This window comes from Rattus norvegicus, chromosome 14, assembly GCF_021556685.1.
Source record: "Rattus norvegicus strain SHRSP/BbbUtx chromosome 14, alternate assembly SHRSP_T2T, whole genome shotgun sequence".
NCBI lineage: Eukaryota > Metazoa > Chordata > Mammalia > Rodentia > Muridae > Rattus > Rattus norvegicus.
The window spans coordinates 58,592,956-58,607,208 of NC_141547.1; positions in this window are offsets into that span (position 1 = coordinate 58,592,956).

Sequence of the window (14,253 nt, forward strand, 5' to 3'; positions counted from 1 at the left end):
AAAATTACAACTATGAAATAGCAACAAAATAATTTTATGGCTAGAGGTCGCCACCTGGGAACTGGGATTAAAGGGTTACAGCCTTAGGAAGGTTCAAGAACTACACTGTTCAAGAAGAATTGAAGATTTATATTGTTAACACTAGCTTTGCAAAAAGATGAGATTGTTAAAATTTCTCGCTGTGAGTTTAATCAAATATTAATTGGTAGAAGAGAAATAACATTAGAACTTACTCCAATCCCTTTACAAGAAGAATATATGTTAGAGAGAAGAGTAAACAGATAATGATTTCCTGTGATTCATACATTTCAATCATGATGTACTTTATTTCTACACTTATTGACCAAAATATTGATTATTCATGAATTATATAGTCAAGAAGTTAATAAAGACTTTGAGAAAATTTACTTTGTTCTAAGTTGCAACTTGACTCACATATTTTCTTTTGACGATTTTCATTGTCATTTTTATTTCACAGGATTTACAAGGTTTTCTACATTACTAAAGTCTTGGCACTGATGAAACATGCAAATACCCCAAGTGAATAGAAAAAGAAAATAGACTGATACTAAATTCAAATTGTTTTAAATTGAATTCTTTAGAACAGAATGATACATACTTATATTGTTTCAATGCATAGTAAATATAATCTAAAATTCAATCTGTCTCTTCTTGTACCATATGTTAAACATTTCAGAAGATATTATCTCAATTTCCTCTTTAATGTTTTGGTTTTCTGGGGGTACTTACCGCATTAAGCAAAATTTACATACTGTAGCCTGAATAGAATGTCATACTTACAGTAAATAGAACAACATTAATTTTTACCATAATAGAAATGAAGTAAAATAATGTCTCTATAATTATTTTTAACAATAAGAGAAAAAAACATTTGATGAAATTAGATGAGTCCTATATCTCATTTTGATATAACATTACCTCAAAACAAGTCATCTGCCTTTCTAAAACTGTATCATGTAGGTCATATAACTGGTCAGAAAGAAACTGTATCTGAGAAATAATTTAAAGTATAGGAATTATGTTACTTGGAATCATGGGCATCATTTGCTAAGATTATCATTGTTTGATTTATAGAATATTTAAATAATATAGACCATTCTATATGATAGCAAATACTTTTTATTTAGGTCTACTTTCTTCTAAAATTATTAACAACATGAAGAAAGAAATAAGATATGTGATGAATACATTTATTATTCTTACTAAAAATGTATAGTAGGACATTCATCTTGCTCTCTTTTCTGAATACTTTGATATCTACACAATTCTGAGAAGCTTTCATAAACTGACAGCTGCCTGAATCCTATATGACTGGACTAAAGGGGGTCTTACAGATCAAGAAATGTACATTTCTGGCAGGGTTGCATTTCATGGAATCATAAGATAATCTGAAGTAGCTTCAAGCTCTCATAAGTGGAAACTGTGCCTACAGCACATTTTTTTTCTGTGGCAAATGTTTCTAAAACCTCTTCACTAACAAAAAGCAAGAAATACAGATAGTTGCATGGAAAAGGAATTTTATAACAGAAACTTTGCAAGGTCCCGAAAGGAAAAAAAAAGGATAGAAGTGTCAAGAAATATTTAACAAATATCAATCGTACATAATAGGTAGGCAAAATGAATTTGACATATCTTGAATACACTCCATATTTTATTTCTCTTTCCTTACTGTAACATTTCTGTCACAATAAAATCACTTCCGGACCAGGTCATTTCTTCAATCTAGCCACTACACTACCACAAAATTTTATAAAATGTCCTGAAGGAAGAAAGAATTTAAACAATCTTTCCCTGCTAAAATATCTATGAACCATGACCATCCCAAGCATACAACGATATTCATACAAGTGCAATAAGTGGTACTCATACGTTTTTGGCAAATAACACTGTCTTACTGGACTTAAATTCTATTCAAAATTAGAAAAATTCTGTCTGTATCACTATTCTGATTTTAAGCTGTGTCACAGAACAACAGTAATAAATACCACAGAGTATTAGTATAAAAAACAGAAAGATTGAAGGACTCAAATTAAAGACACTAAATAAACTCACAAACTTTTGGATACTTGATTTTTTTTGACAAAGATCACAAAATCATACAGTGAAAAAAAAAGTGTCTTCAAAAAATGGTCTAACTGGATGTGTGCAAGTAGGAGAATAAAAATAGATGAATGTTTATTACTGAACATAAAGGTGAAATCCCAGTGGATCAAAAGCCTAAAATAATTATAAAATTGGAGAAACTACATTGAATACACTGCCACAGGACACAAATTCTTGAATATAACACTAATATCCTGAACACTAAAATCCGTACTAATAAGTGGGACCTCATTTTTTTCTTTTTTCTTTTATTTTTTTATCGTTATTAATTTGAGTATTTCTTATTTACATTTTGACTGTTATTCCCCTTCCCGGTTTCCAGGCCAACGACCCACAACACCTCCCCCTCCCCTTCTATATGGGCTTCCCCTCCCCATCCTCCCCCCATTACCACCCTCCCCCCAACAACCACGTTCACTGCGGGTTCAGTCTTGGCAGGATCAAGGGCTTCCATTACACTGGTGCTCTTACTAGGCTATTCATTGCTACCTATGAGGTTTGAGTCCAGCGTCAGTCCATGTATAGTCTTTGGGTAGTGGCTTAGTCCCTGGAAGCTCTGGTTGGTTGGCATTGTTGTTCATATAGAGTCTCAAGCCCCTTCAACTCTTCAAGTCCTTTCTCTGATTCCTTCAACGGGGGTCCCATTGTCAGTTCAGTGGTTTGCTGCTGGCATTCGCCTATGTATTTGCTGCATTCTGGGTGTGTCCCTCAGGAGAGATCTACATCCGGTTCCTGTTGGCCTGCACTTCTTTGCTTCATCCATCTTATCTAGTTTGGTGGCTGTATATGTATGGGCCACATGTGGGGCAGGCTCTGAGTGGGCGTTTCTTCTGCCTCTGTTCTAAACTTTGCCTACCTATTCCCTGCCAAGGGTTTTCTTGTTCCCCTTTTAAAGAAGGAGTGAAGCATTTGTATTTTAGTCATCATCTTGAGTTTCATGTGTTCTGTGCATCTAGGGTAATTCAAGCATTTGGACTAATAGCCACTTATCAATGAGTGCATACCATGTGTGTTTTCCTGTGATTGGGTTACCTCACTCAGGATGATGTTTTCCAGTTCCAACCATTTGCCTATGAATTTCATAAAGGCATTGTTTTCGATAGCTGAGTAATATTCCATGTGTAGATGTACCACATTTTCTGTATCCATTCCTCTGTTGAAGGGCATCTGGGTTCTTTACAGCTTCTGGCTATTATAAATAAGGCTGCTATGAACATAGTGGAGCATGTGTTTTTGTTACATGTTGGGGCATCTTTTGGGTATATGCCCAAGAGAGGTATACCTGGGTCCTCGGGTAGTTCAATGTCCAATTGTCTGAGGAACCTCCAGACTGATTTCCAGAATGGTTGTACCAGTCTGCAACCCCACCAGCAATGGAGGAGTGTTCCTCTTTCTCCACATCCTTCCCAGCATTTGCTGTCACCTGAGTTTTTGATCTTAGCCATTCTCACTTGTGTGAGGTGAAATCTCAGGGTTGTTTTGATTTGTATTTCCCTTATGACTAACGATTTGATCATTTCTTTAGGTGTTTCTCAGCCATTCGGCATTCCTCAACTGTTAATTTTTTATTTATCTCTGAACCCCATTTTTAATAGGGTTATTTGTCTTCCTGCGGTCGAACTTCTTGAGTTCTTTGTATATTTTGGATATAAGCCCTCTATCTGTTGTAGGATTAAAACTGAAAAATCTCTGTAAGGTTAAGAACGCATATATAAGACAAATAGGTGAGCTACACAATGGGGAAAATTTTTTTCAACAACTGTACATCTACCAGAAGACTGCTAACAAAAATACATAAAGAACTCAAGAAATTAAAAACTAATAAACCAAATAAACCAATTACAAAATAGGGCACAGAGCTAAATAGAAATCCCAACGGAGTGATATCTAATGGTGAAGAAGCACTTAATATTCAATGACCTCAATCATCAGAAAAATGCAAATCAAAACAACTCTGAGATTATGTCTTCTACCCATTAGAATGATTAAGTTAAAACACTAAAGTGATAGCACATCCTGGAGAGGATGTAGAGCTAAGGAAGCACTCCTCCATTGCTAGTGGGAGTGCAAACTTGAATAATGATTGGAAATAAATTTGGTGGTGTCTCAGAAAATTAAGAATAGTTCTACCCTAACATCCAGCTATGTCAGTCCTAGGCACATATTCAAAAGATTCACCATTATACCACAAGAACACTTGCTCAACTCTGTTCATAGCAACTTAATTCACAATTGCCTGAAACTCAAAACAATCAAGATACCCCTAAACTAAAGAGTGGATTTTTAAACAAGTGGTACATCTATCTAATTCTACTAAGCTATTTTTAAAATAAAGACATCATGAAATTTGCAGGCAAATGAGTGGAACTAGAAAGTTTCACTGTGAGTAAAGTAACCCAGAACCAGAAAGACAAACATGGTATGTATTCTCTTATAAGTGGGCATTAACCATAAAAACAAGATAGCCATGCTACAGACCCAAAGTAAGTAATGAGGACTCCCCAAGCAAGGATGTATGAATCTCACTCAAAAGAGGAAGTATAATAGACACTGTATGTGGAGGGAGGAACTGAGGAGGAGGGTGAGTGTAAGGAGAAGGGTAAAAGTAATGAGATGTTGGCAAGAGGCAGGTGAGGGGACTGGTAGAAAGAAGAAAAATTGGCAAGGAATATATCTCAGCTGTAAAGACCTGGACACGGGAGTCTTCCAGGAGTTTATGGGATTGACCATAGCTAAGAGTCTTAGCTAAAAGTGATATGGATAGTGAAGAATCAATGAGTTAGTTACTAGGTGGAACTCCAATTGTAGGGGGCTCTTGATACTATTAAAAATACTCTGCTAGAAACAGACTAGAGAAACACACCTAAGCATCATATGAGGCTTGTGGGATATTGTAGAAGAGTGGGGATAGGATTGAGACAAGATGACTGTAGAGTTAACTAATATGAACTCATGGGGATTTCGAGGCTGAACTGCCACCCAGAGGTCATGAAGAGGTTGATGACACATTTGTAGGAGATGTCTCTGACTTAATGTGGGTGCCTTACAGTTATAGAGGATGTGCTTGATCCTGCTGCTACTGATATCCCCGGGTGGGTTGGTACCAAGGGGGTTTTCCTTTACTCTTAGAAGGAGAGGGAGTAATTGGAGGAGAGATATTTTTCTGGGATATTTTATGTATATACAATTCAAATGTTATCCTCTTTACTCCCTTTCTCATATCCCCTCTGCCCTCCCACTGCTTCTATAAGGATGCTCCCACTCCCACCTACCCACTCCCACCTCAATGACTTGGCATTCCCCTACACTGGGGAAATGTGTTTCCATGACCAAAGGCTTTGCCACTTGTTGATGCTGGACAATGCCATCCTCTGCTACATATGCAGCTAGGGCCATGGGATCCTTCATGTGTACTCATTGTTTGGTGGTTTGGTCCCTGAGAACTCTGGTAGGGTCTGGTTGGTTGATATTTTTGTTCTTCTTTTGGGGTTGCAAACCCCTGAATCTCTTTCAGTTTTTATCTAACTCCTCCATTGAGGTCCCTGTGCTCAGTTCAATGCTTACCTGCAAGTATCCTTGTCACTATCATTAAGGCTCTAGCAGAGCTTCTCAGGAGGCATCCATATCTAGCACTGTAAGCAAGTACTTCTTGGCATCAGCATCAGTGACTGGGTTTGGTAGCTACATATGGGATGGATGCTCAGGTGGGGCATTCTCTGGAAGACTTTTTCTTGAGTCCCTGCTCCACTCTTTACCCCTGTATTTTCTCCTGTCTTCGTTTTGTTCTCCCTTCTAAAAAGGACTTAAGCATCCACATTTTGACTTTCGTCTGGAGCAACATATGGGTTGTTGCTTATGTGTTCTGAACTTTGGGCTAATATCCACTTATCAGTGGGTACATACCATGTGTGTTCTTTTGGGACTGGGTTGCCTCACTCAGAAAGGAAGGTATTTTCTAGTTCTACTCGTTAGACTAATTTCATGTAGTCATTGTTTTGAATAGCTTAGTAGTAATCCATTGTGTAAATGTACCACATTTTCTTTTTTTTTCTTTTTTTCCTTTTTTAAATTTTTTATTGGATATTTTTTATTTACATTTCAAATGTTATTCCCTTTCCAGGTTTCCTGTCCATAACCCCCCTATCCCATCCCGCCTCCCCCTTCTTCTATGAGTTGCTTCCCCTCACCAACAACACCCCTTTCCCACCTGGGGATACCCCTACAAGGGCTTCTCCCATCAATGCCCAATGGACATTCTCTGCTACATATGAAGCTGGAGCCATGGGTATGTCCATGTGTACTCTTTGTGTAGTGGTTTAGTTCCTGGGAGCTCTGGATGGTTGGAATTATTGTTCTGATGGGGTTGCAAGACCATTCATTTCATTCAAACCATTCTCTAACTATATATATATATATATATATATATATATATATATATATATATATATATATATATGCTGGATCCCTAGATAGGGAAGGCTCCTTCAATCTCTGCACCAAATTTTGTTTCTATATCTCCACCTATAAATATTTTTATTCCCACTTTTAAGAGTGACTGAAGCATCTGCATTTTGGTTGTCCTTTTTGAACTTCATGTGGTCTGTGGATTGTATCTTTGGTAATTCGAGCTTTTGGGGTAATATCCACTTATTAGTGAGTACAAACCATTTCTGTTTTTTCATGAATGTGTTATCTCATTCAGGATGATCTTTTCTAGTCCCATCTATTTACCTATGAATTTCATGAAGTCATTGATTTTGATAACTGACTAGTACTCCATTGTGTAGATGTACGACATTTTCTGTATCCATTTTTCTGTTGCAGGGCATCTGTGTTCTTTCCAGCTATTGGCTATTATAAAGAAGGCTGCTATGAACATAGTGGAGCATGTTTCCTGGTTATATGTTGGAACTTCATTTTGGGTATATGACCAGGAGTACTATCACTGGGTACTCAGGTAGTACTATCAATTTTCTGAGGAATATCCACACTGATTTACAGAGTGGTTGTGCCAGCTTGCAATCCCACAAAAAGGAAGGAGTGTTCCTCTTTCTCTACATTCTTGCCAGCATCTGCTGTCACCTGAGATTTTGATCTTAGGCATTCTGACTGGTGTGAGTTGGAATCTCAGGGTTGTTTTGATTTGCATTTCCCTGATGACTAAGGATGTTGAACATTTCTTTAGGCACTTCACAGCCATTTGATATTCCTCAGCTCAGAATTCTTTGTCTAGCTCTGTATCCCAATTATTAATGGGGGTATTTGACTCTCTGGAGTCTAACTTCTTGTGTTTTTTGTATATATTGGAAATTAGCCCTCTATCAGATATGGTATTGTTAAAGATCTTTTCCCAAAACCAAAAGCAAACAAAACTGCCACCACAACAAAACCCTTGATAATAGAATTAAAAAGTTGATACTGAGTTTAAAAGCAATCAACCAAAATCTTTTTCCTTATTCTATACCCTTTTTTTCTGGTTGGCATCCAAAATGCATGACCCAGGTTTAGGTTGAGTCTTCCTGCTTCAAATAATCCAATCAAAGAAATAGCTTTCTGGAGTTCTCAGCAGCTTGAAATGTATTTAATTTCAGATGCATTCAAGTAGATGATTAAGATTAGTTATCCTGTCTACAGAATAGAATTAGAGATCCTGCACTATAGGATTTTACCCATTACAGTACATGTTACTGTCATGGTTTGTATATTCTTGGCCAAGGGAGTGGTACTATTCGGAGGTGTGGCCTTGTGGGAATATGTGTGTCACCATAGGTGTGGGTCTTAAGGCCTTACCCTAACTGCCTGGAAGTCAGTCTTTCTCTAGCACCATTCAGATGAAGATTTTGAACTCTCAGCTCTGCCTGCACCATACCAGTCTGGTGCTATCATGTTCTTGCCTTGTCAATAAGGGACTGAACCTTTGAATCTGTAAGCCAACGCCAATTAAATACTGTCCATATAAGACTTTAAGACTTGCCTTGGTCATGGTGTCTTTTCACAGCAGTAAAATCCTAAAACTGTTACTAAATAATCTATATAATTTGGCACATCCAAATTTTTATTAACAGACCACTGAATGATAATAATGTGAAGACAAGAAAGTTTGTTGCAAAATTAAAATCTATGAGGAGCAGAATACTCTACTCTTTCAGCCTGAAGGACAGAATAAGGAAGTGTTTGAACACATTAGTCCTTATTTTTAGGAAACTCAGGTAAGTTTTATTAAAATACAAATGTGATGTTATAACTGAATCACATGAATCCAGAAATGGAGGGATGGAAAATAGTATTTATTAAAGAAATTGCTTCCACCTTGTATTTCCTCCCTCATTTTATTCCATGAGTGCTTTAGTACCTAACAGAAGCAACTACCTCTCTGTGACAGGAAGAATAAGTACTTTGAAACAAAGTATCTCAGGCTAGTAACACTAGGATGTGCTCAATTTTGCAGCAGTAAGGGAGGAAGAGTGATGGCTGTACAGCAGTGACAACTTCTGAACTGAACAGTCATAGACACAATAGCTCTTGGTAAATGCATTTTAATAAGTGCATTGTGAGATGCAAAGTTTACCCATCACAGAACTGCTAATGCTGCACTATGAAAGTTGTCCTTTTTATTGACAATTTTCTGAAAGAATGAAATTTAAAATTTAAATACAATTTGGTGCATCTAAACTAAAGTCTAAGGTAACATAAACACATACTTTGTCTTAAGAGGATGAAAAACAGGAAGATCTGAGGACAATCTAAATTATAACTTTTATACTATCAGCTTAGAGGCAGATGCTCACCTATATAACTTAATGCTGTTCTTATTTCTTCATATTCTTTGTGTGGGTGGCTCTTCAACACTGTCAATGAGATTTGAAAATCCAGAAGCATTATTGGGTTTTCAGCATTTATGGCTTTACAAAAATAAAGAAGATGGAGGTGAATAAATTGTGGGAGAGCATTGGTGGAGGAAAAGTATTATTGTTGTTCTTTTGCCCCATCTTATTATATCTTCTTTATCTTCTCTTGTTATTTCATAGAGGTCTGAACTTTTCTGAAGAGAAACAGACAGGCAATCGATATGAGGGAGAGGGAAGTGGAAGGATGGTGAGAGGACTGGAGGGAAGGGAACCTGTGTTTCTGAAGTACTGCAGGAGAAAAATTCTATTTTCAGTAAAATAAAATCCTTCTTTTAAGATTAAAAAAAGCAGAGCTAAAAGGACATGAATAAGTGATGTAAAAATTCATAAACATTGATTACCACTAAAGGACATGTATGTTTATATCTATATCAGCACTTAGGGTTCAAAAGTGAAATAAACATTATTATACATTATAAAACATATAAAACTGACTTTCCAATGTGTCATTTTACAAACTTTTCTAAAAGACATAATCCTTCAAAGAAATGAAGAATATAAGTGTATAATATAGAAAATAAAGACACTAAAATAGGAATGTGGGAATATAGACATATACTATGTGTCATAGCCAATTAGAGAATCATGACTTAAATAAAAGCTACCTGCTTTTGACTACTGAACTAATTAGCAATTACAGGATGAAATTCTGTTATATAATGCTTGAGAAATATATTCATCAGTAATGGTGTAATTTAAGAAGTAATTGAAGAATATTTATATAATGACCTTTAAAAGTTTTCACACTTTTCTCCGTAGGAAGCTATGAAGAAGTAGCAAAATGATGTTTGTGAAGCATTTGTGATTATTTTATGTGTGCTGGGGAATTAAAGAGAACATGCTTTCGGCTCAGGAACTTTATGTTGCTCAATATGATAATAGTACTTGAATATGAGATTCCTAAGGCTATCCCTACAGAAAAATAGCATACATGATTTTAAGTGAGTGTTAATTAAATATTAATATGAACATTTCTATTCACCACCCATCCAGTGCTAATTTGGTGTTTATCAAAAACATACAGAATGGCCATTAGGTTTCACGTGATAGTACAGAGGATCCTCTCCTTCCTCACTCACTAGCACTCTAGGTATACTGCATGAATTTTCTTTTCTTTCTTAATTTCTTCCTTTTTTTTTCATTTGAAATGCAAGTTTCTAAAAAATACCAACAAAATCTCATTTTCATGTTTAACTTTTAGAGTGTATCATTATTTTTAATATGCAATTGAGGCTTCAGCTGTTTTTAAAAACTAGCACTCTATCTTTGAATTTATGACAAAATATAAAATTTAATTTCAAGAAGAAAAGAATATCACATGCTGCTTGGATTATGTAACTATTTGTCTGCATTGAATTAATGCATCATGGTATTTTCATTTATTTACATGGTTCCAATTTTTTCTATATAACTGTTTATATACAATTTCTACTTTCTCTGCTTTTACAAAATTTTGAAATATCTGTGTTCTGGATAGTCTGATATCAACGTGACCCAAGCTAGAGTCATTAAAAAGGAGGAAGATTCTATTTAGAAAATGCCTATATAATGTTCAAAATGCAGTTTTAAACTCACTGCTTATTTTATCTTATTTTATTTTTTGACATGAAAAGAAACAGGATTTGCTCTTCCATTTGCTACTTTCAAATCATCACATATGTCACACCCCTTGTTATTTTTTTTTAAATTCATGGAAAATAATTACTTAAGTGAAAAGACAATGTTTTTTTGCTGGAAGACTCGTTTAACATCTGCCATCATGCAGATATCTAGATGTAGGATAATCTTCAATCACATTTTCTATATATTTTATATTCAAGATCATATATAAATATATATCAACGGGAATTACAAAAAACGTTAACATATTTACATTATTTTTGAGTAGGTACAGACAAATGGAGCATTTTAAATTGACAAACTTATACCCTTGGATTATAGACTTTAGAGGAAAAGAAGTAAAATATTACTTTTTGGAAGGTGAAAATATTACCCTTTTAGTAAAAACTATTTAAAAATTAGTTATATACACTCATAAATATATGTGTACAAAATGTTCAAAGATTTAAACAATTTGAAGGGAAATCTGAGTTAGGGGTATGTGGGCAGCTATGTGTATGTGCAATTTTGGAGATTCAAAGTGTAACAAAACACATATAACTTCACTTCCTCACCCCATGATAAGGAGAGTGTCCATTAGAGGAAGCAAAAAGTTGAGGCAAGGACTAATTTCTTTGCCAATCTGGTGAAAAAAATAAGATTCAACATTCTTTTCCAAAGTCCCATCTTCCTGGAAAGAAAATTCTGGAGGGATTTATATAGGATAGGGATGTACATTCAAAGACTGGTATGTCTCTTTTCACAGAAAGAATGAGTAATTACAGACAAGTGAGTGTCTTATAAATGTGGGCAAGTGTCTGGGCTTGTGGTCAGTTGTTGATGCATATTTAATCTGAATGACTGTCACACATGATTTTCTTTATAATTACAAATCTCAAGAAAAATCACATACCTGTGTCTGAGATGTCTTTTATTTAATATTGGCATAGTTAACTAGTTAACTAGTCTGAAATTCTTGACATTATACACAATGTGCATGACAGAGAGATCAGTTAAGCAGAAAAGAATGGTAAGGACAGTTTGAAGCTTAATATGGTCCTTTGTTGTTGTTTTTGTTGTCTTGATGTAAAACTTATAAAATCTGTTTTAATTTTATATACTGAAAACTTTTATGTTAAGTCTATTGTTCTCCTATTCAGATATAGCAATATTGGTCTGTTTGAATTTCTGTACCATGTAGTTAATAAAAAAAATAAATTCAGGCTCACATGGTTCAGAGTGATTTAAGTATGAAACTATAAGTAAAAATATTCATGTATATGAAATCATTTAAATCATGTTTATTCACATAGGTATGAATTTCTTCACATTGATACTCTCTAATATTTATGCATGGCTTGTGCAACTGGTAGGATTTGGATAAGAGGTAATATGATACAGTCAAATGAACTGTAACATAACATTATTAGTTTGGCTCAAAAGAGCACATAAGTGAAAAAGAAAAGAGAAAATAAAGCAGAAAGGACCAGCATCAATACTATTATTACATTCCAAGAAAACAAAAAAAAAATATGAGTTAATGCTTTCATCCAGGTACTGAAAAATGACAACGCTATCTCATAACTGATTTTATTTGGATTCTATTTGAGCAGTTCTTGAGAGTTTCTAAAGATAATAACTAAATTGTTCTCATTTTAATGATTACTTATATAACAAAAACATACCTTCCAGTTTTGAGACATGAGTATATTCACATGGCTCATGTCAACCAAAGGTTAACATTTTGATAGAAAATGCTAACCAAAAACATTTAGAATAATATATATTTTTAACAAATATTTATGCTATATGTGTACATATGACGTATATAATATATGTAATATATAAATATTTTATATTATAATAAATATAATGTTATATATATATAGGTCATAGGTATAAATATGATTTTAGAGACATGTGTTCTAATCCTACCAAGAAGTATTTGTTGTATGAATGTGCTTTGTCATATTTATTCTTAATTCAGAAAAATTCCATCTAACTCTCCCATTGACATCCTTAGATTTTCTTCCCACCCTCTCAAAACTGAAAATTGTGAAATGAAGACATTTTACAAAGTTTGTGTCATATAGATATGTCATTAAGTTGAAATAAAGTAACTAGGAAAAAGACCCTATTTGATAATTTTATATGCATTAAAATAATTAAAGTTTAAAAATAATCATAACATCATGTAATATTTTGAACATAATTTTACATTAAAATATGCCTAGTCCATGTACATTTTATTATTTAGATACAATTACATTAAAAATAATTTTAACCAGAATGAAAAATGCAATTTTATTGTGACCCAAAGACCTCAAGAGTAGAGAGGACAGATTTTGTTTTATTTTTTAAATTGAGAACGCAAGCTGGCAAGATTCAAGGAAAGAAAAATAAATTAAATAAGTCAATTTTGTTGGAAGCAGTACCTTTGACAGATTCATGACAAGATGGAAGAATAATTTTTGGGTTGAACAGTAGGTTGAAAGATTAATGATAAGAAATATAAAAATCATTTTTATTGGTTGATGCAGTTGCTGAGAGATTTGTGAGTTAAAAATCTGTTTTCTTTCCTTTTTATTTTTTTAATCTAAGGGTGTAATAGGGCGTTTTAAAAACAGATACCTTTAATATTTCATAATTTCCTAGCACCTCTAGCTTATAATTTTGAAACAGTTAAAGTTAATTAACTGTTTTCCCTTGCAATAAGGCATGCTATAAAAATCTATCATAAGAAAGTGAGTTTACATATGCAATTTTAGGTATAAATTACATTTTGTTTCTGTCAGAGAAAAACATGAAGAAATAATATGTGGCTCATGTAAACCAAAGGTCAGTATTTGTGCATATTTTATTAAAATCTACATTTATGATCTTCATGGTGCTCCACAGGACAAAAAAATGAATATGGAATATATGAGTGCACATTTTTTTCCTGGTATCCACTTATGGTAATTTCTTCTCAGGTAAAAATGTGAGAGATTTTCGTAGCAATAATCAGTGCTTATAATTTTAATACCATTTAACTTTATTTATTTAAAAATTTCCCCTGCTTAAAACAACTAAATGTAAAATTAGCTTAATTGCATTCTATTTATTCTGCATTTCGCAAAAAAACATCTTGAAATTTTTGATTTATTTTGTCTATTTTGCTTTTCTTCTTTCTATCAAATGTTACAGATCTGTGGAGGTCTTTAATAACTTCTAACCCTTTTTTTTTATATTTCACTCAATCATCGCATTTCTATCTATTTGTACAGTCACCCAAATTTATTTAGTACTGAGCATTGATTCTATCATGTACTATAAAATTCATCTCCTCTCTTGATTGACAGAGTTATTTTTGAACACAAATACTTTTTGAGAGAGGAACTATACCTTAATCCCAAATACTAAAATCTGAATTCTTTTCAGTTGATGTGATGCAAAATGAAGAGCAGCAAATTTCGTAGAATTTGGTTGATTTGTATTAATTTACCTTTTCACAAAATATTTATTTATAGATTTCTCCATTCAATTTCAAGAAAGTTCTCTGTTTCACTAATTAGGGTTTTGGCAGGACAGCAGAAAACAGACTTGTCAATACATTCTGTCATAGGAATGGAGGTAGCACATT